At 35.6% G+C, this 26,727-nt stretch overlaps 1 long non-coding RNA gene across 2 annotated transcripts; it reads left to right on the top strand.

Annotated features, from left to right (window-relative positions):
• The first annotated feature begins 3,609 nt into the window (after positions 1-3,609).
• On the top strand, positions 3,610-9,928 carry LOC119697554. 2 transcript variants are annotated; one of them, XR_005255870.1, is made up of 4 exons: positions 3,610-3,645; positions 3,740-3,967; positions 8,147-8,358; positions 9,042-9,928. It is a non-coding gene; the product is annotated as an uncharacterized LOC119697554 (long non-coding RNA). The 2 variants fall into 2 exon arrangements; XR_005255869.1 differs by having other exon boundaries at positions 3,627-3,967.
• The last annotated feature ends 16,799 nt before the right edge of the window (positions 9,929-26,727 follow it).

Below are 26,727 nucleotides of genomic sequence, written 5' to 3' on the forward strand. Positions count from 1 at the left end.
GTTTTTTAGCTTCCCTGTTTTTCTGTTCCAAATAGTTGACATGACATGGAGTGGCTAAACTGTCCTGTAAAAGATCCCCTTCTCTACCGTCTTGGGCAGGGTAAGGTGCTGAAACAGTACCTTACTGAAACAGCTTTTGGGTTTTGTCACTTTCCAGAGAGATGTTACTTGTGAGAATATGATTTTTCCCAAGTATCTAGAGAAATGAAAATAATTAGAAAGCATGGCTCTGAATATGATATTCTTGTTAGCTACACGTGTTAAAATGCAAAGAATGGAGGAAAACAAGAAGCAAAGGGAAGTGAGCAGAACCAAATTAAGAAAACTAAATGAAAGGAAGAGTTATGAGGACTATCACAATACTGGCATTTCCTGCAATTTCCTTTCCTGAAATTCTGAAGGAAAGATAACTTATAGAATACTTTATTTCTGAAATTACTCTGTTATAGTTTAAACCTTTAAAATATGGGGCATTTGGAAGATACAATTTTAACTCTCTCCAGATAGATATTTAAAATTAAATGTATACAGTATTATCTAAAATTTCCTTGCTCAATTTCATGATGTTCTTGCTTTAAGCTGACTGAGTTCTGAAGTTGTGAGACTTTAAATACTAGTAAAATAATCAAATATTTTAAAAAATCAGCTTCCAGAGACTTGTTGCACTGTTTACCAGGTAGTTATAAGTGAAGTGATAAACTATTGAATTTAAAGCATGTCTTAAGAGAGTACATGCACTGATGCTAACTATTTTTAAAGGAAGTAGTCTGTTCTGCTTGCACAGCAACCTTTCTTCCTTTGAATTTTTTTACAAACTATTGAATTTGGCATTGTGATGGCTGTGTACACGCATATCCATATGAAAATACACCCTATCTCTGGGCATACTGGTTACCTATAAGCAGAAGTGGTCAGTGGTTATTGAAATTTACTTGGATGTGCACAAACACACTACCCCTGTTAGCATATCCTGACAGCTGGAGACAGAAAAGATGGCACATTCCCAGTGCACCTCCAACTTCCATCTCGCCTTCCGCACGTTTTACCCACGTGAGATGGTCACGGTAAGTGGGGACTCATGGCATGAGGGGAACACCACATTGCTCTGGATCATTGCTGAGGAGCACTTAAATTTAAACCTCAATATGTTTTTTTTTTGTTTTGTTTTTAAATTATTTTGCCCTGAAATGCTCAAACATATTTGAATGGAGATTTTAAGTGTAAAAAGGCAAGGATATAAATATTTTTATGATATAGTCATAAGCTTTTTGTTGCAACACAGCTATTTGTTACTTCAGTTTCTTATAAATAACTTGAAAATTGGCAACATTGCTAGGGAAGATCAGGTTGGGAAATCATTCTATTTTATACATAACAAAAAAACCACTGATCTCAAACTATATGACCTTACTTAAAGTTGGATTGATTTTTTTTCCTTTGTAATTTGTTTATTTTAACCATGTATTTACAGGCTAAGATTAGAGTACTTTGAAGTTCTATACTAAATGAAATAATGCCCAGGAAAAGCCTAAAAATCAATTTTTTAATTTTACATATTTAAACAGAAATGGTGTGCATCATACTTTCATTTTAATAAAAAAACCATAAATCTAACTCCACTTATATCAATATCTTAATCTTTCAGCATTATTCATCACACTCTAGAACATAATTTTATGTGCTAAATAGTCTATTTAAAACTGCTAAATAATAACATCCATATTTGTGTAATGTACTATAAAGATTTCTTGTTTGTAGAGGAATTTAGTAGTCACTTGTTTTTAAAATTCTCTGCCCTATAAAGAAATGCAAGTTTTGGTTCTTAAAAGTAAAGGACGAATATATGATGAGCACAAGTTTTAGTGCTGAAACACTGAAATCCGACAAAATCACTGTTGTGCAGATTAAGATTGGTTTGGTTCAAGTCTGTCAGAGTTGTGATGTGATTTCTGGTTTCACTGTAAATAAAACTGAAATCACATCTGTGTCAGAAGATGTGATTAAAAATAATTAGATGCAAGGGTTTATGGCATGTTGCTATAAATTCATGAGTAAATGTAGGACTTTAAATATAAAGAAAAATATTTGACAATCTTAATGAAGTATAAACTGTTCATACATTGCAACAATATTTTAAAAAATTGTTCTAATGTTTTCACATGTAATTATGCTAAAACCAAATCTGTTGATTATTTTATCTTTGTGTCACAATATATGATAGTCGTAAATATACAGGAATGATTCAGAGGATTTACATTTTCTAATTTCAATCAAACATTCAATTAACATATATTCTAAATTTTACTGCAGACAATGAATAACTCAAAAGTTTTATCCTATCCAAAAAAGCCCAACACCAAGGAAACATTCTAATCCTTTTTATTGAACAGGTATTGCTTTCTAATCGATATGGGATAGCACATTTCATGGCTGCAAACCTGCTATTAGTCTTAACTGTTAGTTTCTTTTTAATTATGTTTAAAAAACTGTAAAATTATATTAAACCTCACAAACACATTTATGTTGTCTCAGTTACTTATCTTTAATAAACAAAATGCTTTATATAATGTCTTCCTAAACAAGGAGTTCAAAAGGATGTTAGTTTTGATTCTGAATTTTAAAAAATTATATTTTGGTATAATTTTGAGGTATCTATGTAGGAGCATTTTGGCTCTTCTGCTTTGTTTTAAAAATTACAATTTAAGTTCTTGTTATGAAGCATTTTTAGTACAATTTTTTTATCAGTTAAGGACCAAATTTTTACTACATAATTCAATTAACTCAAACCAACAAAATTAGTTTCAATTAAAAGAAAAAAAAAACCTCAAAAGACAAACCAAACATTTTTCCTTTCTCTTTTTTTTTTTTTTTTTAACTTCTGATGGTGGCAAAGATAAAAGCTGTGCAATTACATCTCAGCAGCCAGAATGCTGAATTTCATTAGATTTGTCAATCAGAAACCTCAATTTACTTGCACAGTTTCATAAAATTTAGAAGTAGGGAACAGAATGGTAACCTAGTCTTCTGTCTGTATGGTTAAAAAATTATTTCCAGCCTGTTTATTTATTTGGTAGTGTTTTAGCCAGTTATTTGAAAATTGGCTAGCAGTGGTCTACTCTCTGCTCTCCAGGGAGATTTTTCTATTGGTTAACTCACAGTCAGGTTTTTCTTTTTCCCCTACTGATATATTCCCTTTATTAATTTCCTCCCATTACTCCTAGTTATACCTCCTTTTACTATGCTAAATAATTCCTTTTATGCTAAATAATTCCTTTTTTCCATTTTTGAGTTATCACTCTGTAACATTGCTGTTCTCCTTTTTTTATGGAAACTGTCTCAAATTGGCAAGGTCTAAAGTATGCTGAGTTCAATCTGCTATAAAGGACTTTATTGACAATTACTATAACTTAAACACAGTCCTGCTTTAATAAGCTCAGCTAAAACTGAAGTTTGAATAATTTTTCTTAACTGAAGCAAGAAATCTATTAAAAGGAGCCCTCTATTTTGAACTGTTTTGTAGTGATGTAATGGGGCCAAATGATTAAGCATAGATTAGATAGCCAAAATCCTCTGGGTCAAATTACCCTGTCTGCTGAGAAGCACAACAGGGTTGAAAGAAACACAGATGCCGGACAAATGTTTCTGGTAAGAGGAAGAAAACTATTAGAAGCCTGTCCCCTTTTTCCAGGGTTTTTGGCTAATTTCGGTCTGCTCTCCTTCCCTCTGCATTTTCCTGAAGGCTGGAGACTGCCTAGTGCTGAAACCTCTGGATACCCTCTCCCAAAACACTGCCTTCTGCTCCTGTCTGAGGGAACTGGGGCTCAGAGCTGCAGATTTGGCCTCACTCTGATCCTAGCTGGAGTAGAGCTGGATGGGCTCATTAACTGCATGTGCCTGCAAAGCAGAATGTCCTCATGCCCAGGGTCCTGCAAATGACTGAGCCATTGAGGAGGAAACATGCTTCACAGTGAGTAGCATCTGCAGAGAACTTTTCTGACAGGCTTTGATCAAACTTCATGCCTGGAACGGCCCAGCTAGGGCCAGGGACAGCAGTTCTAGGCCAGCAACTACTGCAAAGGGAGATGACAAGGTAGGGTGAATGTAAAAAACTCCTACATTTTCAAACAAGAAAACAGGTTGCCCCGTAAACCTCATGGCATGTTGGGAAAAGTAATAGATAAACATAGATAAAACATGTCTAGTTTTCTAAACTCTCTTCTATCTCTGCTTCCTTTCCCTAGAGAGACCCCTAAATTTAGTTAGAGACTTTTACACCAGCGGGCTGACAAGGATGGAAAAGCACTGCAGTAATGCTGTGCTGGTGCATGCTACCACCATGGTTACAGCGGGAAGGCTTCTGCTCTTTGACACTGTGCATACGACATCAGTAACTCTCCATTTGCATCAGGGCTGCTTTTGCAAAACAGCAAGTGGATTCTATCCTGGCTGTTGTTAATAGAAGCTGAGGGCTCATTCCCTTTGACAAGCCAGATATATTTTAAGACCACCTGTGTATGCTTAAATTGGCATTTGGGTTTTTTTCCCCTTCAGCCAGTTATCTTTGTAAAACTTTGGTTTCTGCATGTGAAAGGAGTGGGCCCTCAAATGTGTGTGGTTTATTTATTTTATTCTATTTAATTCCATAAACTGCTGCGAATTTTTACAAAGCTTTCAGTGTCATAGCAATGGCTGTATTTAATACATTATTCCTGATCATTGTATTAGTTCTGATAAAAAGGAAAGTTTTCTAAGATTCATCTTATTTTGCAGTTTAAATCTGTTTTTGGAATATTTTATCTTGTCTTGCAATATGATCTCTTGCTGAGAACACCTGAAAATTGACAGAATTTAATGTAGACAAAAATCCTACAAGTACTGGAAAATTTTACACACAAAAAAAATTTCATTTCCTTTATATCTTGATATAATTTGTTTTAAACTATTCTGCAATCCCTTGTAGTATGCAAAAGTGTTCCATGTAAACAGGTCCCTCTGCTCTTGTTCTTTGGACTGTAGTCAGGCTGCTGAAAGATTTGAGTGATGGTGCAATGCTTTAAATTAAATATAGATTTGGGGTTCTGAGCCTGCTGAGTTGAGTGCTGTAAACACTAGAGGACCAATCAAAACAAACATAAGTGACACAAGTGATCTTCATTGAATCATTTGGCATTTCTCTTGACTTGTTTAGAGACAAATGCTTTTGTCTCCTTTGGTGCAATGTTGTTTCTAGATCTACTCTGAATTTTCATTTACAGAGAGTACATCACAAGATAAGTAGCATGCTTTTACCTTGAGCAGCTAGTTAAAAATGTAAAGCATGAAGCAAGGGAGCTGTGGCATTTGGAGGCTCTGTATTCCATCTGTGATCAACTGTGCTTTTTGTTTTACAGTATCCTTGCTCCATCATGTGCTGTTTATGAGTAAAATTTCCAACTTGAAATTGCTGTGGCTGAGAAGAAAGAAGCATAATGTGCACGTTGTGTGTGTGTGTGCATGTGTGTGTGTGTGTTCATTAACATTTGGGGTAGCAGGTGTTGAGAGCTCTTTTTCCTTGGTATGAATACATTTTGCATCAGTGGAAAGCACCGAGACATCTTATGCTGCATTCTTTTGTGAGCAGCAGCTTAAGATTCTTTTTATTGCTTCACTAGAAGAGGACCAAGCCAAGGCCCTTCTCCAGTGCTAATAGCTCCAGAATATTGCTCAGCTAAGTGGTGAAGAGAGCTTATATGATGAAAGTATTTCGGGAAAAGAGTTACCAGAGAAAAACAGAAACAAAAAATCCCCAAATTTAAAAACATTTTAATTGCTCCTGAAACAGGGATAAGAGGGTCAAAATATCATCTTACAACTTTATTTTTTGAATGCAGACACTCATTGGAAAGATTGGACTTGAGTTGGAAGACTAAATGATTGTGTAAATATATGGGTTTTTTTCACTTCTATCATTAAAGAGCCAGGAGACATAGCAGAGAAGCCCATGGAGGGGTATTTATTTACTGGTTTTTTCCTTCTTGCTCTGTGAAAGAGCTTGACCTTCCCAATGGAGTTGATCTGGTCCTTTCAGAGGCCTTTTGCATATGCGGAGAGCATGTTCACTATTAAGAATGTGACTAACTGTGGAGAATTTCCTTTTATTAGCTGCAGCAGAAAAATATGCTCCTTTGTCATAAAGGGAGACTATGGAGTAAAATAAAGATTAGGCCATTTCAACACCAATCACTTATTTATGTAGTATAGAATACCAACGCAGAGAAATAGGGAAATAATGAACAACCCATGCAGAGGTGACTTTAGGAGAGAGTAGACTGAGATGTTAAAAAATAAACAAACCAAGTCACTGATGAGAGCTATGCATAATACAAAATGCACCTTTCCCCTTTGAAGGGCAACATCACACACCTGGAATGTCTTATACGGGCTGAGAAAGGAAAGACTAGTTAGTGGCCAAGAACACCCTGATGTTCTGTGCTACAAATTGAAAGTGAAGGTTACTTTATTGTAGACTTTATCTTAAAGCAGTAAAACGGGTAGCTGCAGCTACAACTGAAAGTATTGATTTTGTAATTTCAGCAAATTAAGAACAAGACAGGAAACCTATTAAACCTTTCCACTGATTGCCAGGGCACTTTTTGGTGATGCTGGTGCTGACATTAAAATTACATGCGCCTGTCTCTTTAAAGCCAAATATATACATTTTACAGAAGATAGTGCCAGCTAACATGCTGAAAAGGGATCTTTATAAATCTGTGTAATTTCACATTTCAGATGTGAAACTTTTGAAGCCTGATGACATGAATGTCAAGCAGCACATCTAAAATTTTCATAAATTATGGTTCATGTTAGATGTGCTTTCATTACATTTTAATAAATTAAAATTTTCACAAAGCCAGATTTTTTATAATAATAGCAAAGATTGTAACGCTAGTAATAGCATTATCTGTCAGAACATTATGAGTAATGATTATGTAAAAATCTATGTAACAAAGGCTAACAGAAGAAATGATCAAATTATATTCTTCTGTATCTTGTATAAAACAAGTTATTTTATTATGGTAGCAAAAAACCAACTTCTCTTAAAGCAATATTTAAATTACTTTTAAAAATTGGTGTAATTAAATTCATGTGAATTACAATAGTTAAGATCACTTGTTTCATAAAGGATTGTTTTAAACTTTTGCTTTAATATTACGAAGTATAAATGAAAATGCTGTGTCTTTTAAAAATACAGTATTTCTAATAGCCCTTAGGAAGAATGGGACAGAGCAAGGGAAATTATACCTGAATCCGCTCTGAACACCTTATAAAGATGTAAGTTTCCAGTTTATCCAATTCATAAATATTTTGTTTCATCTGAGCTAGTATTTGGCATCATTCCAGTGTGTAAACAAGCATCGGTTTTACACATACAAATCTAATTTACAGGGAAGCCATCATCTGCATTTACCGTAGTAGCCAGCAGTTTGTGATGTGCCTGTAACAGAAATCCACAGTGATAGAGGAGTAAGTGGGAATGTAAACTTCAAAAGAGATTGGATTTGTAACAACAAAGGCACTCTTAAAAAGTGTGGGGGTACACTGCTGAGAGACTGTGAGCCAAAGGTCTCCATCAGAATGGACTTCAGGAACTTGTAGCAGATATTTACACCTAAACGTGAATGAGGATTCAGAAGCTTATGTTACAAGGGAAGCCTCAAAATAATGTATGAAAATGAGTATCAGGTGTGAAAATATGTATCTAAAGATAAAGGTGAGAATAGGTGAAGTGAATTTAGTAGTCAGAGAGATCTGAAGTAAGTAGGAGGAAAAACCTAAGAGTGCAGAGCTTCAAACAATTGAACAAAATAGTTTTTCTCTGCTGAAGAAGAAATGCACATGGGGAATGCTGAAGTGCTCTAACCACCCCTTCAAGCCCAGCAGAAACTGGGGTAGTAATAGTGACTCTTTCCTGCATTGTCTCTTCAGCTTCCCAGGAATGCACATGCACACCCGATTGTACAGACCAGTATATTTTCTCTTTGTTTTCACAGCAGATATGCCAAGCTGGTGATGCCTGCCAAACTGGATACTGCACATTACATATTGCAAGTATATTCAGATAACACCTATAACTCAACAAAAGCATTGTTGCTTTTTTCTACTGCAGAGGCAGAAAATTACAGAGACATCCACCTCCCACACTCTTCATAATCTGAGACTTCACTGAACCTGGAGCAAAGACTGTGAAGAGGAGAATGACAAAGTAACAGTAACTACAGGTGCACCCTTGGGTTAGTCATTGTGGTCTATATACTTACAGCTGGCAACCAGAATAACCACTCCCAAAGGATGATGATTTATAGGGGTAGAGGAAAAAAGGTAAGTTTTTAAGGAGGAGTCGAAACGGATAAAAATCAGTAACTGCTTAAGAGATCCTGCATTATTTGGTACAGGGTGGCTTCAGTAATCCTAAAAGAAGCTTTAGCCTACCTTGTTTGAATTCCTTCTGGCCATTTGACAACGCTGAGATTTTATTAAACCTACTGTGAGTTTGAGCCTTCTGATTTTTTTCTTTGAACAGCCTTTCTTCCTACTAAAAGTTGTTTTCTCACTGATCCATAGCAGATACTCACTACCTGCCACTCTCCTGTAGAGCTATAATTTTGTCAGAGTTGTGATTGGTGGTGTTTCCACCTAAATTAAATACAGAGTTTCCAGGGTTTTTTTAGATTTGTCAGAACTCTTAACTGCATTAAGTTTTTAATGGAATGTTCTAGTTTTGAACTGGAACATATGCATGTATATGTTTTACTTATTTGTATGTGTAGTATGTGTACTTATGGATTTAAATACAAATGTGAGCCAAAATCTCCCACTTATTGGTTTCAGAAAGGTGAAAGAACAAAGAATGACTGTGTGACAGAAGGTGAAACGTAAAGTGTTCAAGTCCTTCCTTTACTTGATTTAAAGTTAAGATTAGAACACCAGTCTTCAACATCCAGAGAGAAGATCTAAAATTTTGACTGAAATAATGCCTAATATTTTTTTTTTTTGCAATACAGGATGGAGACATAAACAAGAAGAACTAGTAGCCAAGTAATGTGGAACAATTGCTGGAATGTTGCACAAAAACCATAAGTAGACTGGTATGTAGGTCTGCCACAGTCCTGGGAAGTGCCCTCATTAAAAGCTTTTTTATGTTATGCTGCAGAACTTCTTTTTCATATGAAACACTTGGAGAATCTGGCTTATGACCCAAGACAAAATGAGAAAAAAAATATTAAATATCCCAAAATGTTTTAATGTAGGAGAATCACATCCTGCACATCTTTACACTAGGAGAATTGAAGGCTTTTTGACACATGAGAATCTATGCTCAAGAATGGACATCTGCACATTGGAAAACACAGATTTTTTTAAAATTTGATTTATGCCTTGAAGCCTATTCAGAAGCACAGAAACAGAACTGTCCAAAGGTCACTCGAAATTGTATCAACAAGTGACAAAGTCTTTGGCAGTAAAATGTTGATTTTATGGCAGGTAATTGCAGACACCAATGCTTCAATTTCTTAGTGTGTTGTACATGAAAAGAGCAAAATTCATTTGCTTAATCAAAATAAGTTTAGGTATTTGAAATGTGAATGAGTTGGAAATATATCTACTGATGTTGTGATAATAACATGAAGCATTTAAGGGCTTATTTTCAGTACATATACAGTGAAAATACACTTATATTTGAGGGTTAAGGGAGTCAATAAAGTTTATGTTAATAAGACTTGTTGATAACAGGACTGTGCTAAGTGAAATTGCAGGAAACATTGGAATACTTTTTAATAAATTGTATCATTTTAGACTTAGACCTCAATGAGATGTCTCTCTGAATTTCACAGAAATTGTGTAAAAATAGCAGAAGCAAAATAAATTCTTAGAAGTGTAAAATAAAGAGACAAATAAAGAATTTAAACCACCTGAAACAGTTTACTGAATTGACTAAATCACCATTCTTGGATGGTGTCACCAAAGTAGATGAACACAGATCTATAATAAACTTGATATCAATAATAGATTTTGCACTAGAAATTGTGACTTTTTTTTTTAGAAATTGAAATAGAATGATGAGGAAAATAGGAAAAGGGAAAAGAAAATTCTCACAATTTATTTTCTTCTGTACAGAGTACACCATTCACCTATAGTAAATACAGTAGGTACTGCCTGTTGGAATCTGCACAGTATTTTTTATTGCATAAGTTCTGATTTTCCTTGGTTTATTCTTTCACCTAGGTAAGCAAACTGATAGGAAACAAGTGTTCCTTTAGGAAGAATTGACTTTTTCATTGAGAAATCATTGAGTGCTAAATACACTTTGATGACCTGAAAAATGTTTCTAAGGATAACAGAAGGGAGAAATCTTTTGAAGTTTAAAGACAGTATCTTTTTTTTTTTCTTTCACTGCATTCAAACAAGGAGTGGGGAGAGAGATGACTGAGAAGACAGAAATATGTTTTCAGTTTATGGAATTCAGTGGTGTGTGAAATTCATAAAGGAATTTTGTTTTTATTTTCTTTGTTCCCTCCAAGTTTTCCTTATTGTTTAATCAATGTTTCTACTGGGGCAAATACATCAAAAGAATGATTTTGTCTCATGGTTGTGACTCATAAAGACATGGTTAAAGACAGAAATGGTAAATTGTCTTGAATCAAACTTATAAACAGTCAAGAAAATATCAAATATTTTCTGGAAATAATTAAGTGAAACTCAATATCTATATCTTTCAGATCCTTACTACTATTTAATTTTTATCTTTTCTATAAGAAGAAGGGAATTGGGATTGAATTTTGGTTTTGGTTAAATCTCAGAAAATTTGGATATTTTTCTGAACTTACTGAAATTATTCCCTTTCTAGCTTCTTAGGCATTTATCATTGTAACTTGTTCATCCTTGAAATGCTTTATATTTTTGTCTTTCTGTTTTGTCTTTTTTAACTGGGAGGGTACTTTTTTAATCTACTTTCCTTTATAATTAGTACAGGTCAGCTAAGGGTTATGCAGGAAAAATGGCAAGAGTGGTGTTTTCCAATACTGTTGCCTGTTGCTTTTCTATACAGCACCACTTGTACCTCTTTACTTCACAACTACACTTTCATGTGCCATAAGCAGGGTTTTGTTCCCTGTTCTTGGGGCTCTTTCTCTGCCCACACCCCTCTTTTCTGCCTCTCATCTTGTCTCTCTTGCTTCCCAGATTGGGAAATATTGATTCTATTGATCACAAGGCAACTGGGTGTGTATGCTCAGCAGGCATAAACAGTTTTCCATCTTCTGTTAATTAAGAGGATTTCCCTCATAAACTACCACTCTTCCAATCTGCCTGTCTGCTAGCATCCCTTTTGGATCCTCCACTGGTCCTCCACTCCAGTTCTGTTTTTTCCAGTAAGTGCCTCTCAAAAGAGGATTGTCTTTCCCCAGAGCCCCTACTTTTTCCACACTGAGTGTGAAAGTTGAATCCAGCTTCACCTGTCTCTGCTACATTCTCATGTTTCCCACTGAACCGAGAATCATCACATAATTCCCATAAACTGGGAGGAACGGTATCAGAACATTCTGTGTGCTGGATCTGACACTCTCCTTACTTTTCAAGTGTCAGCTTTTGTGGTGGTGAACTATGGGGTAAACTGTATAAATGGAAATGTTATATTGTGATAAGGAGAATGGGATTAGTTTTGGAATTCCTTCCTACTTTGGGATGGATTTTTTTTTTCTAAAAGCTCAAAACTTAAAGTGTGTTATGCGAAGAAAAAATGTTTGGTAACATTCCACTGGCATGTGATGGAGAAATTATATTCTTTCTATCTCTTCAGAGAATTCATGGCTATAATACATGTTTGCAATTTTTTCCCTGTTTTGTTTAATTTAACTAGGTTTTCTTGGCTGCCTTGTTTTAGGAGTCACCTAAATGTGTTAGGTAATTCAATGGAAAAGTGTGTCTTCGACATACTATTTTTAAAGCTCAATATCACACCGGGAAGAGATAAAGACATTTTTGTAGTGTGCTTCCTTTGATTTATTTGACAGGATGGCCAGAAGCTGGTTTAGAGTTGCAACCTCATCATGTCTGGAGAAAAGTTCATACTTACATCTATGAATATGAGGTATGATGCTTTTTCACATGCTAAATGGATGATGATGAAACTAAGACAAGCCAATATTTTAAGGACATGAAAGCAATATTTGCTAGCAAACAATAGTTTCTAAGGGGAAGAATTAGAAGCCTGCAGCCTAGGACATCTAAAACCGATATGTTCATTGTCCAAAAAAAGCTTAGTCTTGTTATCCACTCTGTACAGCTTAACTCTGGACTAGGTGATAAAGTAAGTCTCATATGCTTCCTTCAAACTTCATCAGTTTCTTTCGAAATCAGGAGCAGAATCTTACCTATATACTCAGGAAAACTGTAGAATGAGAGAAAGTGACCAATATGTAGTCAGGTTAATGGGTCCCTCTTGAGGTGTGTTACTTTGGGGAAGTATCTCTGCAAGTGGGAAGACTTGCTTCTTATTGGAAATGTGGATGCAATGGGCTTCACCACTTAGCCAGACGAACGTCAGCTCAAACATGAACAATAAAGTCAAATATATATACAGCCTAAGGTGGTCTGTTATATTTTGTGACAAGAAAAAGAAGACTTGAATAGATTTCTTTTTTTATTTTAAGCCTTAAAGCAAATGAGTATTTACATATATGCACAGACATAAGTCAAGGGACGGGTTTAAATATTGTATTTTAAAAATTATAGGTTGCAAATTCTTAATATGTGTCTTACCTTTCACACCACTAAAATATGAGGACTTTTAATTTGGAAACATGACTACAAATGTAACAGCAAGAAAATTACTATTTAAGTATGAAAACAGAGTTTCATATTTCCAGAAAGGAGATGTAGATTACAAACATATTTTCAGCAGTGAATCCATCTATTTGTTTATGAAATTATTTGGGCAGATTGAGGAGATTTGAGGAATCTTCCAGTGAAGGGGGCAATATCTAAAAAACAAGGGTGTTTTTCTACAAAAAAGAGGCATTTTAATGGCTTTTCTAATGAATGTTACAACTACATGTTAGAGTAGACTGGTGATGAAGATTTTGCTATCTCCATTATTGTTTCCAAAGAAAGGAGTATTGGAAAAATATCCATCAGAAATGTTTCAGGTGAGGCCTTGATGAACAGAGTATGATTATTGATTTATGAGGTTTTTTTTCAGGCTCAATTTCACTTCTGAAGAGCAGGCAACTTTTTAAAGGCATGGTTCTGAGAGAATGACAAACCTTCAGTCAGCACTCCAAACAACATAAGCAAGTGTTGTCCAACATCTAAAACAATAAAGGAGACTAAAGCTGGGGACTGTGGGTTACAACCCCAACAGCATTGTGTTGAATGGAAGGTGGACTGAGAGGCTGAAGAAAGATCAGCCCCGGACTGATTTTCTTGTGGAGGGACTTCTTACAAGGGCATCTTGTAAAATAGGACAAGGGGCAGTGGCTTTAAGCTGAAAGTGGGTAGGTTAAGATTAGATTTTAGGAAGAAATTATTCACTGTGTGGGTGATGAGGCACTGGAACAGATAGACCAGAGAAGCTGTGGATGCCTCATCCCTGGCAGTGTTCAAGGCCAGATTGGACGGGGCTTGGAGCAACGTGGTGTAGTGGAAGGTGTCCCTGCCCACAGAAGGAGGGTTGGAGCAAGATGATCTCTAAGATTCCTTCAACCCAGGTTATTCTGTAATTCTTGCAGAGATGTCTGCAAACCCCTCATTTTACTGCAGGGTAGCAAGGAGAGAAGGGAATGGAGCTGCAGTCTTGCACAGGACATGTGAGCACTACCTTCCAGCTGCCACTGTGCTGCTACTGCCTGACCCCCATGCATGCACTCTAACCTAGCTCCTCTCCATAGATCTCTTGAACCCAATCAAGCACTTAGGCCAAACAGTTTCACACACTGCCAGTGAACAAGAGCAATCAAGTCATCCTGGTGGTCCCCAGTAGTGAGTTTCTCCCTCAGAAACAGGGAGCAAGACACAATGGAGGTGAGATTTTTCCTAGCCTGGGTCTTCACTGCAGACATGAAAGGTGTCTCCCCTTCCTCAGTGAAAACAATTCCCACAGTTTCTGAAAGACATGGGGGCAAACTGTGAGTGAGTCTACTTACAAAAACTTTTGACAAATATCCTCAAATTTTGTTTCAGTTGCTTTGAATTTAGAGGAATGTTACTTACAACCAAACTTTAATTTGAGTGAACCTGCTGATCAGGCTTAGCAGTAGGAGGACTTCCCTACCCCCTAGGGAAGAGCTTAACAAAGATGGTGTCTTGGGAAAAGAGGGAAAGAGAAAGCAGCTGAAGAACCATCAGACTGTCAAGCTGGAATATAGAGCTGCCCATCACATGCATCTCTGCTGACCTGGAGGTGCCTCATATTGCAACTACCAAAAAAGGTGGTAATCCAGGAGTGACTGTTCACAACATAAAATATGCCTGCTGACATGGAAAGTGTTATCCACCCATTTCATATTTGTTATAGACCAGATGTTGAATTTCTACTGGTTCAGAACTGCAACTCTTTAATGAACCACTTAAGGAGCACAAGGATGAGTGGTTTCCCTTTGGCATAGCAAACCATCCTCTCCTGAAGCGCTGTGAAAGGCAAGGTAATTGGGAAAGAAAATGGGGTAGTACTTTGTACCTGAGCACATTGTCTCTGTGGAATATAGGTCACATTTGCAATATCTCTCCTGAAAACAAAGATGCAAATTTAATGCATTGGATTCGCATTTTTGTTCTCTGCACAAACAAAGGTGATACTGCTGAAATTCTGATGAAGTCTAATGAGGGAAAGTGTAATGTATTCATTCCTTCCAATCTGGCTTCTTGAACAGATTAACTACAAAATTTGCCCTTCTTCATGCTAACAAAACATAAACACAGTAAAAAGGAAATCATAATACTACTTGATCTAAATCCCGTGCTTAATATTTTAATCTTCAAAGAATAAAAGCTAATACATCAATTGCAAATTAAGAAGGTGACATCTTGATCTATTTACATTAATGGTTAATAATCATCAGATTAACACTGATGCATAGCAAGAACAGGTTTATGCATGGGCAGTAGGAGGTGATAACATTCTATTCAACCAAAATGTCATTGAGTCTACCTCAGGATTATATCACCAAGTCAAATGATTATTAAAGGAACGAGCAGACAGAGATACTAGTTTAGATAAAGCTTTGTGCAGAAATTTATTAAAAAATAGAGTACAAGAATCATGGGAACATTTTAAGACACTATTTTAATTTATAATTATTTCTGTGTGTATACATGGTATATTTTTCAAAGTTCATGAATGCATACATACCTTGCATATACTACACCTATAGTTGCATAAACATTCAGATAGGTTAGAGATAGCCATTATCACTTTTTAGGATAACTTAATTAAACTTGCTTATTAAAACCCTTTAATTTGTTAGTGATAAAATCTTGATTAGTACATTTTCCTGCTAGGTGACCTTCTAATTTAATAGAAAACGAATTTTTAAATGGAGAAAAATGCCTGTGGCAGAGATTTTGTGCAAGTGAATAGAGTTTGTAATACACATAGGGATATAATCGAGCCTAATTAGTGAGGGTGCAAATGAATTTTTATTTCATACACCAGAAGTGTCATTGATGAACCATGGTTCAGAGTTTGAAATGCATTCAGGCTGGCAGTATGGGACTGAAGTCTGTGGGAAAATCACAAGCTAATTCATTGATTGCCCCTTGGAAATTACGGCTGTTAATTGTTAGGTAATTAACATGGAGCTACAATTATACTGGCCTTAGGGGGTGATTAATGTTTCAACATGTCACATTAGCAGCGGCTGGATTTTAAAAGCTTTTCTTTTCACATGGTTTAGAGACAGATGGTATATTGTCTATGGAAAATTGTTTTCTTTTACTAAAGTTTATACCAAGACCAAGTGAATGTTCTTCTTAGGCTGCAGTGTATTTTTATGTAGTTGAATTTTATGTATCTTGCCTGATGCACCTTAAGAAATAATATTTGTTTAAAAAAATCCCCATTATATCTGCTATGAATGCATAAAATATGCATATTGAAAGGAAATTATGTCTGCTTTTATTTTTAGGTAGAAAATAAAAAATAGGTAATGTAAGATAAGACTATTTCATGGCAGCTCTTACATTATTTGGTGCTGATACAGAGAAAAGAATTGCACAATATGATATTTATTACAATCAATATAATTTAAGCAGTAACCAAATAAAAATGTGTTGAACAAATGCATTTAGTAACAGTTATAAACAACATATTAATATCTCCACACTTCAATATTGTGCTTTGCTCTATGTTAAGATTTTTTTTCTCTTCTTCCACTTGCAGTAGTCAGAATAAGACTAGCACAGACTTTTTAGAAGCCTACTGTGTTCTGCTTTATCTGTTATTATGCAGAATTAAATCTTTAAAATCTTCCATCAAAGACAGGAGCGCCTGTGTTAGGAAGACTGTTTATGTATGCTGAAATTATTACTTATATTTTCTCTCTTTTTTTCCTTCTATATGCTGCTACACTAGATAGACGTATTGCACACTGGTGGGTTATTAGTATTCACTGTGTAAATATTTTCTTGGTAATATTCCTAAAACATGGCAAATGTATGTTCCTGTTTGCAGTAGTTTTGAAAGCACTTCAATTTCTTCTCGTAATTGATAATGGCACTAAGTCTTGTGAAGGGATATGTTTAAATGTCACACTTGGATTAGTTTCTGTAAATTCTTTAGGTTTGTAAGATTACTTCTTTGTCTTCTATAGACAATGAAGTCACATAGTCCAAAAGATGTAATGGACCTCTGGTAGGTGAAAGGATCGGTTTCTATGACAGCATATTTATTTCTCTTTTTCTTGTTTCATTTTTTGTCTTCCTGTGATATTTCAAGTTGGAGTCTTTCTTAGCAGTCTTATACAGTGGTCTTTCTTATGACTCCAGTCACTTGCATTTGTATTGATTGTTCCACTGCAAAAAATGACAGAAATATTTTTTTTTCAGCCATATCTGCTAATAATTTTTAATTTCTGCTAAAGCAGAAGGACATCTGCTTTAGGACATCTGGAAGACAAGTTTCTGCTTTAGAAACAGTTTCTAAAGTTTCTACTTTAGTCTTTTTGCAATAATAAAAAAATCCTCAAAGAAATATAGCAGAAGAGATACACAAACTTTGTAAATATTCTATTGTCTTTATGATTTCAATTTCTACAGAATAGTATGAACTATGAATTAGTATCCACTTAGTTTTCATTCAGCTGCGTTTTCTTGCCTTCTCAGAGGACCCCAGGTGTTACCTATACATGCAAAGTATCAGTGACTGAATGGGAAGAAGTGAGTTTTATGAAGAACTTAATGGAATGGAAGGATTAAAATTATTATACCACAGGAGATCACCTGCATTTGGTTAGTTATACAGGCTTTCCTGGGCCTTCCATTTGAATGATCAGGAGCCAGAAAATCTCAGTACATGGGTATGTTTAACCAGAGATTCTGACCACTGCTTTTAAAGAGTAATAGTAGTAAGCTGATACAATGCTTGGTCAGCAGAACCCTTAAGCATATGGTTAACTTTAAGCACATGAGTAGCTCTGTTGACATTACAATTAAGTGTCTACCTACATGTTTTGTTTTATTAAGGTCATTGCCCTGGGAGGACTCCATAGGGGAAAATTGCTTCAGTTGGCAGCCTCACGAAGTTACTCCTGGCCCTATGTCTATGGAATGGTAGATTCATCTGCACAAAACACTCAAATACAAGTGTCTGTGCTCATATATCCTAGAACAGATCCTAATTTACACTAGGGCCATTTTTGGACTTCCTTAGTATGTAAGAGATGTGCAATTATTATTTGTTCTTGCTTTAAGAACTGTCTGCATTGCCAGTGTATTAATAAGGGTGAGCACCAGATTCTACATGATTATTTGATCATGTAAAATTTGAGGCCATAATATTCCTCAAATGTATGTTATACATATTTATGTTAGCTCACTGGATTATTTTCTTCTGAATTTCCGTTTGATTTCTGTTTGTGGGCTTTTTTTTGTTGTTGTTTTTGGGGAGGGGGAGGAGGGCAGTTGTATGCTAGTTTCTATATTTTATGAAAGCAGTGTCTGTGCTACTAGTCTAATTTAAATTTAGGCTTTTATGCTAGTTGGCAGTAATGTAAGTGCTAAGAGTGTGGTGAAAAAAAGAAAAGCAGGAAACTGCATAGATTGACTTATTTTCTTCCTTTTCTGAAGTGACCCTACTAATAACATTTATTGGGAGATTATCTAAAGTTTCATGGTTTCCAGGTTTGACTCATAAAATCTGAAGGCTCTCTAGATCATTTTACTTCAGGGGACATAATACTAAATAGAAGTTGTCGATCACTTGCTGAGAAAAGATCTTTGAAACAGGCATTGTTCTGCCATGGTTAGCAGAAAGAACTGGCTGAAAAGCTTGGATGCTCTATTGAAGCGTGTGTCATGGTTTGGGAATGGTATTCCCCAATTTAGTGCTCCCACTGAAACACTCCAAATCACTTGCTTTTCTCTCAATCACCCCTTCTCCTCACACCTTCCTCCTCTGGAGGGGTGGAAAGGGGAATTGGAGACACAAAAGGTAAAGTTCACAGGTTGAGTAAAGAGCAATTTAGTGGAAAGAGCACTGAGATAAGAAAATTAGCAGTAATATCAACAACAGTAATGACAGAGGGTACATGAAGTGAGGGATTTGCACAAGAGTGCTCACCACTGACCATACCTCACTGCTCCCTCCGTCAGTCTGCTCAAGACTGAAGGGATCCTTCCACCACCTTGCCTTCCTGGCAATGATATGAGATATTATAGAACATTCTCGACGTCCTAGCCACGCCCCTCCTAGACACAGCAATAATTAACCTTGTCCTCCTGGCTGGAACTGGGGCAGGATGCTTGAGGAGAAGGCCACCAGGATAATATCTAAGGAATGGACTTGTTTGAAGGACACGTGAGGAGGTGAAATAGAGGAACTCCCCCCTTCTCTGTGAAAATTTAAGGCACATTATATGCTTTTTAGCAAGGTGCCTCTTTCCTCCACTGTGATTTTTATTCTATCAGTTTTCTTACACTGAATTGGAAGACAGAATTGAAGGTGGATTTGTATGGGTAAAAAGTGCCATGAAAACTATTGCACCCCTTGTCACAAATACGTAAATATGGATCTGGCACAGGGTATGATGTCCCAGAAGAACAGAGCTTCTGACAGTAGCCTTCTGCAAAGTCTCTGTCTTTTTGAGTAAAGTCTGGGGGCGGTTTTAGACTCTTCTGCCATTGATTCTGCCAAGGTTGTTTACTCAAGGGTGCATACACCACCATTCCTTCATTCCCTTCCTCCTCACCAAATCACTCAGTGAGTTTGGTTTTGTACCAGCTGCAAGGGCATATTCACCCCTCTCCTGGGGACATCAAAGACAATTTGTGGGTAATTTGTCTGCCTTTTCATTTAAAATATTGTTAATGATTGGAAAATTACTCTAAATTTCTAAAAAATTAAAGGAATAAAACTCCCCATTATACTTCTTCTCGAGACTCTTTATTTGTATAGGAGACACCTGCCTTAAAGAAAGCTGTACCTGAAAGATATGACTAGAAGGTAAAGACCTCAGCCTGAAGACACATTCAAAAATATGTTATTTATTTAAAGAAAAACAGAAAGCTGAGGAAATACAGAAAAAGTATATGTATGGAAAGTTAAAGACATGAAAGCTGTTCCCTTTCTGAAATTCCACACCAACTAACTGTTAATTTTGTAGAGAAAATATGGGAATGTATGCTTATTTTATGCCCATCTGAGAGCACAATCCACTGGTGGAACCACTACCAAGAACCTCCATATCTGTATGGGCCTGTGCTTGTATGCATAAGAATCAAATTTCAATGCAATTACTTCTGTGGGGAAAAATGTGAAGGATTATCAGGCTATAAAAAGAGTTGAAAATAAAAGTATCATTAAGGTTAGCCAACTTTAGGAAAGGCAACTTTTAAGAAGATCCTTTAAAATCCTTATTTGACCTCTTTGCATGTTTTCCCACTGATTTGCTTACAGTCTTCTTTCTTAATAAGCCTCTGCTTTTCTGGAAAGCCATTCAGAAATTAAATACTCCCTCTTGCTTTCACTTTTTAACTACTGCTTCTAATCCTTCATTTCCTGCTCATTCAGTATATTGGCAGTAAATCTGTACTCCTTACTTTTGTGTTTTGTTGTCTATTCTGGAACCCTCCTTTTTGAAATAAATCCTCTGACCTTCACTTTCTGCTGTCTATTGACCACAACACTCTCCTCACCACCTTTGCTCCTAATCTTATATTTTCTGTCATTGACTGTATAAATCTGTTTCTGTCACAGACAGACTGGCTTCAGTCCTGCTCTTTGAAAGCATCTTTAAAGCTTGCTGGCTTTGCATCATCCTGGGTACTTCCAGTGTAAAATTGGTCACTTTCTGCATTCTCTTGCCTACTCTTGGTCTTACGAGAAAGCAAAATAATTTTTCTCTCTGCTTTTGAAACTCCACCAATTTTAGACTAATTTGGTGGTTTTTTTTTTTTTTTGGTTCACTGGGGTTTTTTGCCTTTTGCTGATGATTGCTAATACTTCAGTGGTTGCTAATACCTCATTGATTGCTTCACAATTGCTTCATGGAGGTGGCTATGCATATATCTTGACCAGCTTATTTGAAAGCCTTAAGATGAGCTGGCTTGCTGATTCCTAACTCAATCCAGAATCCAAATAAGCTAATTTTCTAGAGGAGTACTGCTGAACTGTAGGTATTGCATTCACTCTTGCCATGTAACTCTGCTTTCTGCATATGCATCTGTCTTCCTGCACACCCTTTGAATTCTCTTAAATATTGCCATTATTAGAGTGAATAACTTGAGTGTACTGAGCGTAACTTCAGTGTTGAAAGCCCTTTTACAGATAGATAGAATTCTATGGAATTCTATATAGAGACTGAGGGCCTTGGGCCAGCTGGTCTACAGCTTTCTGTCTGGTGAAGAGCATTTCCCCACACAATCCATGTGATGACTATTGCAGCAAAGTTGTGCTAGCCAAATTAGACAAGACTCAACTCTATTTTGTGGCAAGTTTTGTATCCAGCACATACACAATGAAGTTATTTAAAGTTCTGGATATTCAATGTCTTTCCAGGGTGACATACAATATTCTGTGCTAGTATCTGCTGCACGCTGACTGCTCTTCATCAAGCTTTGACACAATTTGACTCTTCTCACCAGTACTAAGCTTATACATTCAAATTTGTTTGAGACCCAGGACCTCTCACTTTGTTAGATTTTCTGATATACATTACTGCCAATTGAACAGTGTCACTGAAAAACCTTGCCAGGCCCTCCTCATAATGTCAAACAATAGAAAAATCCTTGAGTAATTTCCAGAAAGTCTGAGAACTTTATGATAGCAGAATGGTGAGAAAATATTGCCAAATTTCTGTACGTGCTGAGACAAGAGGATTATATATGTATATAGTATATGTAGTGCAGCACAGTAGGAAAGTAATCTTTACTCTCTCTCTGTATTAATCTTCTACAGCCTTCAAAGATTTTAATTTCAGTCCTTCCAGCTAATGGCATTAAGCCACACTTCATTTTTAAATGTGCCTTTCTGCACTAAGTGTAACATCTGGCATTCCCAAAATCTTTTTTACAATTTCATGTACATTTAAAATGCTATTCTCTAATCATTTTGTTTTTAAAAAGGATTTTAATATGGTCTAGTTCTAAAAAAAAATTAAGAATAAATCAAAATATGTAGTAGGGATTAATACAAATGTGTATTAGAAGAGCAAAGAAATCACTGAGACAAGACTAATCATCATTTAGATTATCAGTAGAAGATGATTAAAAAACAAAGGATTGTATGACAAGTTATGTTGATGCCATGTTTGTGTAGCCAAATGTTTCAGCTTTATAAATGAAAAAGCCTAAGCAGCTTACAGTGAGACAAAGTAATCATTCAAATTACAAACTTAAGAATTTCAAATTACATACTTCATCAAGTTGAGTCTATTGTAACTTAAAATACATAGGGAATGATTCACTCTAGTTGAAAAACAGCATGTAATATTTCAGCCATTATGAAATTGCTGCTTGGCTTTACAAAAGTGTTAATGCCATTAAACCATCTCTTTTTAGGATAAATGCTCCAAACTCATACTGTTTATAATCCAACACCTAGGGAAAAACATTTTCTTATATTTAAATGGAGATTTATTTGGGGCATTTTTTGGTTTGTCTAAATGAAAACCGTGTTGATCTCTCTGACTGCATGCTCTTGCTCTAATAATTAGATATTTTGATCAAGAGCTCAATCTTCCAAATACTTAAGAGAAAGTAGAGTATTTGCTGTTCTTATTGCTCTTCTTGTCAGTAGGGGTTTTTTATACTGTAAAAACTAAGCTGAATAGTAATTTTGGGCAAGCTGTATGCCTAACATTTGAACTCAATTTTCTAGAATTTTATTGCAAAAAATGGACTGGCATAGATTCCACCTCCTTCCTAATTATCTCATCAAAGAACAGAGCTTGGGCTGGAAATTCACAATTCTTTATGTTTAGGAACTTTCATTGAAGCAATTTCAGTTGAACGTGACAGTGAATTTATTCTTACTGAAGGGTTTCTTCAAATGTCTGTCTTGTATTCAACTTCTTTATTGGTGGTATTGATGAGAGTACTAATTTGTTCTTAATTTTGGTGGATATTTCTCCTTCTGTCCCTTGACTGCTTCTTCTAATTGCTTTACTCATTGCTCTACATCTCATCCCAAAATATTATAAACATAGTATATCTAAGATTTTTTCCAGAATGTCAGTAAAACCCAACCATGATATTTTAACAGGGCCTTTTCTTACTTCTCTGATTTAGTTTTCTGAGAGGACATTATGTGTGGTACATGGATATCTGAAGTGCTTATATCTGTAACCTGTTTCTCTGCTTTGTCTAGTGATAAATCATAGTAGTGACATTGCTGTGATACTGTGAATGCCTTAACAGCTTTGTTCTATCCTAGTCTAAATTTGAGAGCAACAAATTTTGTTCATTTCAATATTAATCTATATTAATGATATTGAATATTATATTCCTCCTGTGGTCTGCTGTGAATGAATAAACACTGAGGAGAATGTAGGGGAATTTTGTTTCCTCCTTCCTTTTTTTTGTTACCAGACAGAAATATTTAAGTAGAAATTGATTCTATTAGTGGGTTTCCCTAAAATTCTACTAAAATAAAATATATTAAAATATTGAAAAATAAATATATATATTAAATATATTAAAATATTACATATATTAAATATATTAGTATTTTATATTGATATATTAAATATAAAGATTAAAAAAAAAAACTGAAACAAATATACACCCTTGTAGTTCCTCCTCTGCCCTAGGAGTAATCAAACTAGAAACGCAATCCAAAGTCTGACTCACTTAGAAAATCTTAGTGACATATTTCTATTTTGGATGTCTCAGATGCTCAGTGGAGGCAAAGTTTACAGATGTGAATTTTCAACTCAGAATTAATCTGGGGTAAAAAATATTAAAACCACATTCTCTTGAAGGTGCAGATTTGAGCTCAAATAAGAGGAACAAAATATTATTCTATGTTTTTGAAGCAAAATTGTCATGAAATATGGGGTTTGCTTGGCATCTTGTACAGATTTCTGTTATATAACTTCCATCAGAGATAGGCTGATATGTTTCTTATCTGTCTTCTGGAGTTTGTTTGCTACCTGAGAACTCCTTCAACTGCATCTGTGCAACTTGGATAAAATAAGAGTCCTCAGGACCAACCTTTATGCTTGCTTGATACCTTTCATTCCTACTGGTATGCCAGATGCTGGGGCAATCAGGGACTTAAAAGCCTGCACTAACAACCTTAAGCAATGTTACCAGCCGGGCTCTGGGTCTTATCGTATCTTACAGGCAAATGTGTTAGCAGACTATGACTTCATTTTATGAAAAAAACAATCCTTTCTAAATGTAAAGACCGTTTGTGAGCTAGATCCTGGAAGAGGTTTGTGTTGTAAAGACTTATATCAAATAAACAAATAGTGTTGTTTATTATGGGATTTAGCTGCCTGTAAGAGCTGAAGAACATCACAGTTGATAGTCTCTTCCAGGGACAAGTTTGGTGTCACATATTTCAGCCAAGAGCAGTGTGACACATCCCTGTAGCGCTGCATACATAGAAACACTCCTACTAAGTGACTTTTCAAGGGCACTGTATCAGTCAGCTCTCTTGGCTTCCCAGCAGAGCAGCACCTCTTTCAGTCCTACCTCCTCCCACTTTCCTTTCTTATGTACATGCAAAACCCTGCTGTATCAGTTATGATACAAATATGGTTTTCAGCCAAAGATTTTATGGTCTTTTCTTTTTTTTTTTTTTTTTTTTCCTATCACTGAAAAGGTGACTGCATCTAAACTAGAAAATATATAATAAAGGTTAAAAAAAACCCAACTTAATCTGATAATGCCTTGGTCATTATGCTGAAGAAAAGCAAAGTCATATTAACAATAGAAGCCCCATTTATTATTAAAGAATTATTTTACTTTAATTAATCACATTTATTTAATTTTAAGAAGATGTAATTTTGTGTCATGAAAATGTATGGAGTAACCTAATATATGATCATTAGATTGATAAACAAAGACTGTATTCTGCTTAACTCTTAGGTTTTTTTCCCTTTTAATTTTCTTTTCTTTTTTTTTTAATTTTCTTTCCCAAATCCAAACCTGGAAACTACAAGATGACACTTTTTACAGATATTTTACCATTAATTAATTATATATTTAAAAAATTTTGACGGGAATGTTTAGCCAGAAGACTGCTTTTTGATAAAAATGTATTATGCCCTACATGAAATTGTTTTTAGCATGAGTTATTTTATTTGTGATATCTTTGAATTTGCAACAATTAAGGAATAAAATATTTTAAAAATTATTTTACATAGTGCCTGAGACCTCCTCTGTTCTTCAATCTATTTTCTTCCTGCCATATGGATTATGTATTAAACTGTTTATATAAATGCATCAGATTTGCTGTTGACATAATATTCTCTTTTCTTTCTCTAATATCTACTGTACTGGTATACCTATAGATTTATATTTGACTGTCACAATAAATTTGTTTGACTGAAAACCCAAGAGTTTTAGCCTGATAGTGATCCTAGCTGTTCTTCTCTGCTGCCATTCATGTTTTGGGAATTTGCTTTCTTTGAATATATTTGACTGAGGACTGACAGGATACCCATATTAGGACAGGAGAGTCTAAGGAGAAAGTTGTGTCGATGGTACGGGCCTTGTCCATTTAAAACAAACTAAATGCTACCTAAGGCATTACCCTATGGATTGTGTAAGTATGTATCCATTCTGATCTGCCATTAGCTAATGAAATGCAATGTTTTCTTTCACTTGTCTTCAGTGGGTGTCTCCTTAAAATTCAGTAAGCATTTCAGCATGGCTTCTCTGGTACCAAGCAAATCCAGCTGAAATCCTCATGTCCATCCCATTCTTCCTCACTGCTCTCCTGTTTGCTTTCGATGAGGCCATTCTGCCTTTTATTGTCAGTATGCCTCCAGTTTTGCATAAAAGTTTTAGCCAAATATGACCAAATATTTTTCCCAACAAAGAATCCTGGGGAAAAAAAACAAAACCAAAACCAAAAACCAAAACGAACAAACAAAAAAACCACCAAAAAACAACCCACTTAATAATGTTCAAACTATCCTTTCAAACTGTTATACCTGGTTTAAACACTTTCCTACTGACAGAAGAATTCTCTCAAAGTCTAAATTCTGTGGTTAAACTTGCTGTTTCTTGTTCTGCACCATATGAACTTTTCTGCTGAAGTCTACAAGGACTTTGACCTGCTGGAGGAAGTCCAGAGGAGGTTACAGAGATGACCAGAGGGTTGGTGCACCTCTCTGGTGACAACAAGCTGAGAGAGATGGGATTACCCAGTCTGCAGATGAGAAGGTTTCAAGGTGACCTATTGTAGCCTTCTAGTACCTAACAGGTAAAACTAGGTGTGGAAAGCCAGGAATGAAAATGAAATTCTTTACTAAGAGGGTGATGAGGAACATGTTTCCCAGAGAAATTGTGGATGCTCCATCACTTGAAGTGTTCAAGATCTGGTTGGATGGGGCTTGGAGCAACCTGGTCTAGCAGAAGGTGTCCCTCTCTATGGCAACAAAATGATATTTTATGTCTCATCCAACCCAAACCATTCTGTGATTATATGACAGATTGCATCTACACGTTCCAGAATCAGTTCATCAAAGAAAACAATACAGTTAATGTGACATGGTTTAACTTGGGTGCATTATTGTTGCAGTCATTCAGATTTATTTTTATATGTATGATTCTAATTCTATTCTTCCATGTGTTCCCTGGCTCTGTGTACAGTTTTAACTTTATTCCCGGTTTTCTAGCTCCAAGATGCCTTTGCTTCCTCCTCTCAATAAGAATCCCATTTCTGGTCGAATGTACTGAATGTGATCGATTTATTAAACTTCCTTGCTTCTTAAGTTGCTATTTCATGTGCTAAGTCTTTCAGTATTCTTCAACAGAAATTGTCTAGTTCCAGAAACATGTGTATGTCAAGATTTTCCTACTCAGGTA

This window comes from Motacilla alba, chromosome 2, assembly GCF_015832195.1.
Source record: "Motacilla alba alba isolate MOTALB_02 chromosome 2, Motacilla_alba_V1.0_pri, whole genome shotgun sequence".
NCBI lineage: Eukaryota > Metazoa > Chordata > Aves > Passeriformes > Motacillidae > Motacilla > Motacilla alba.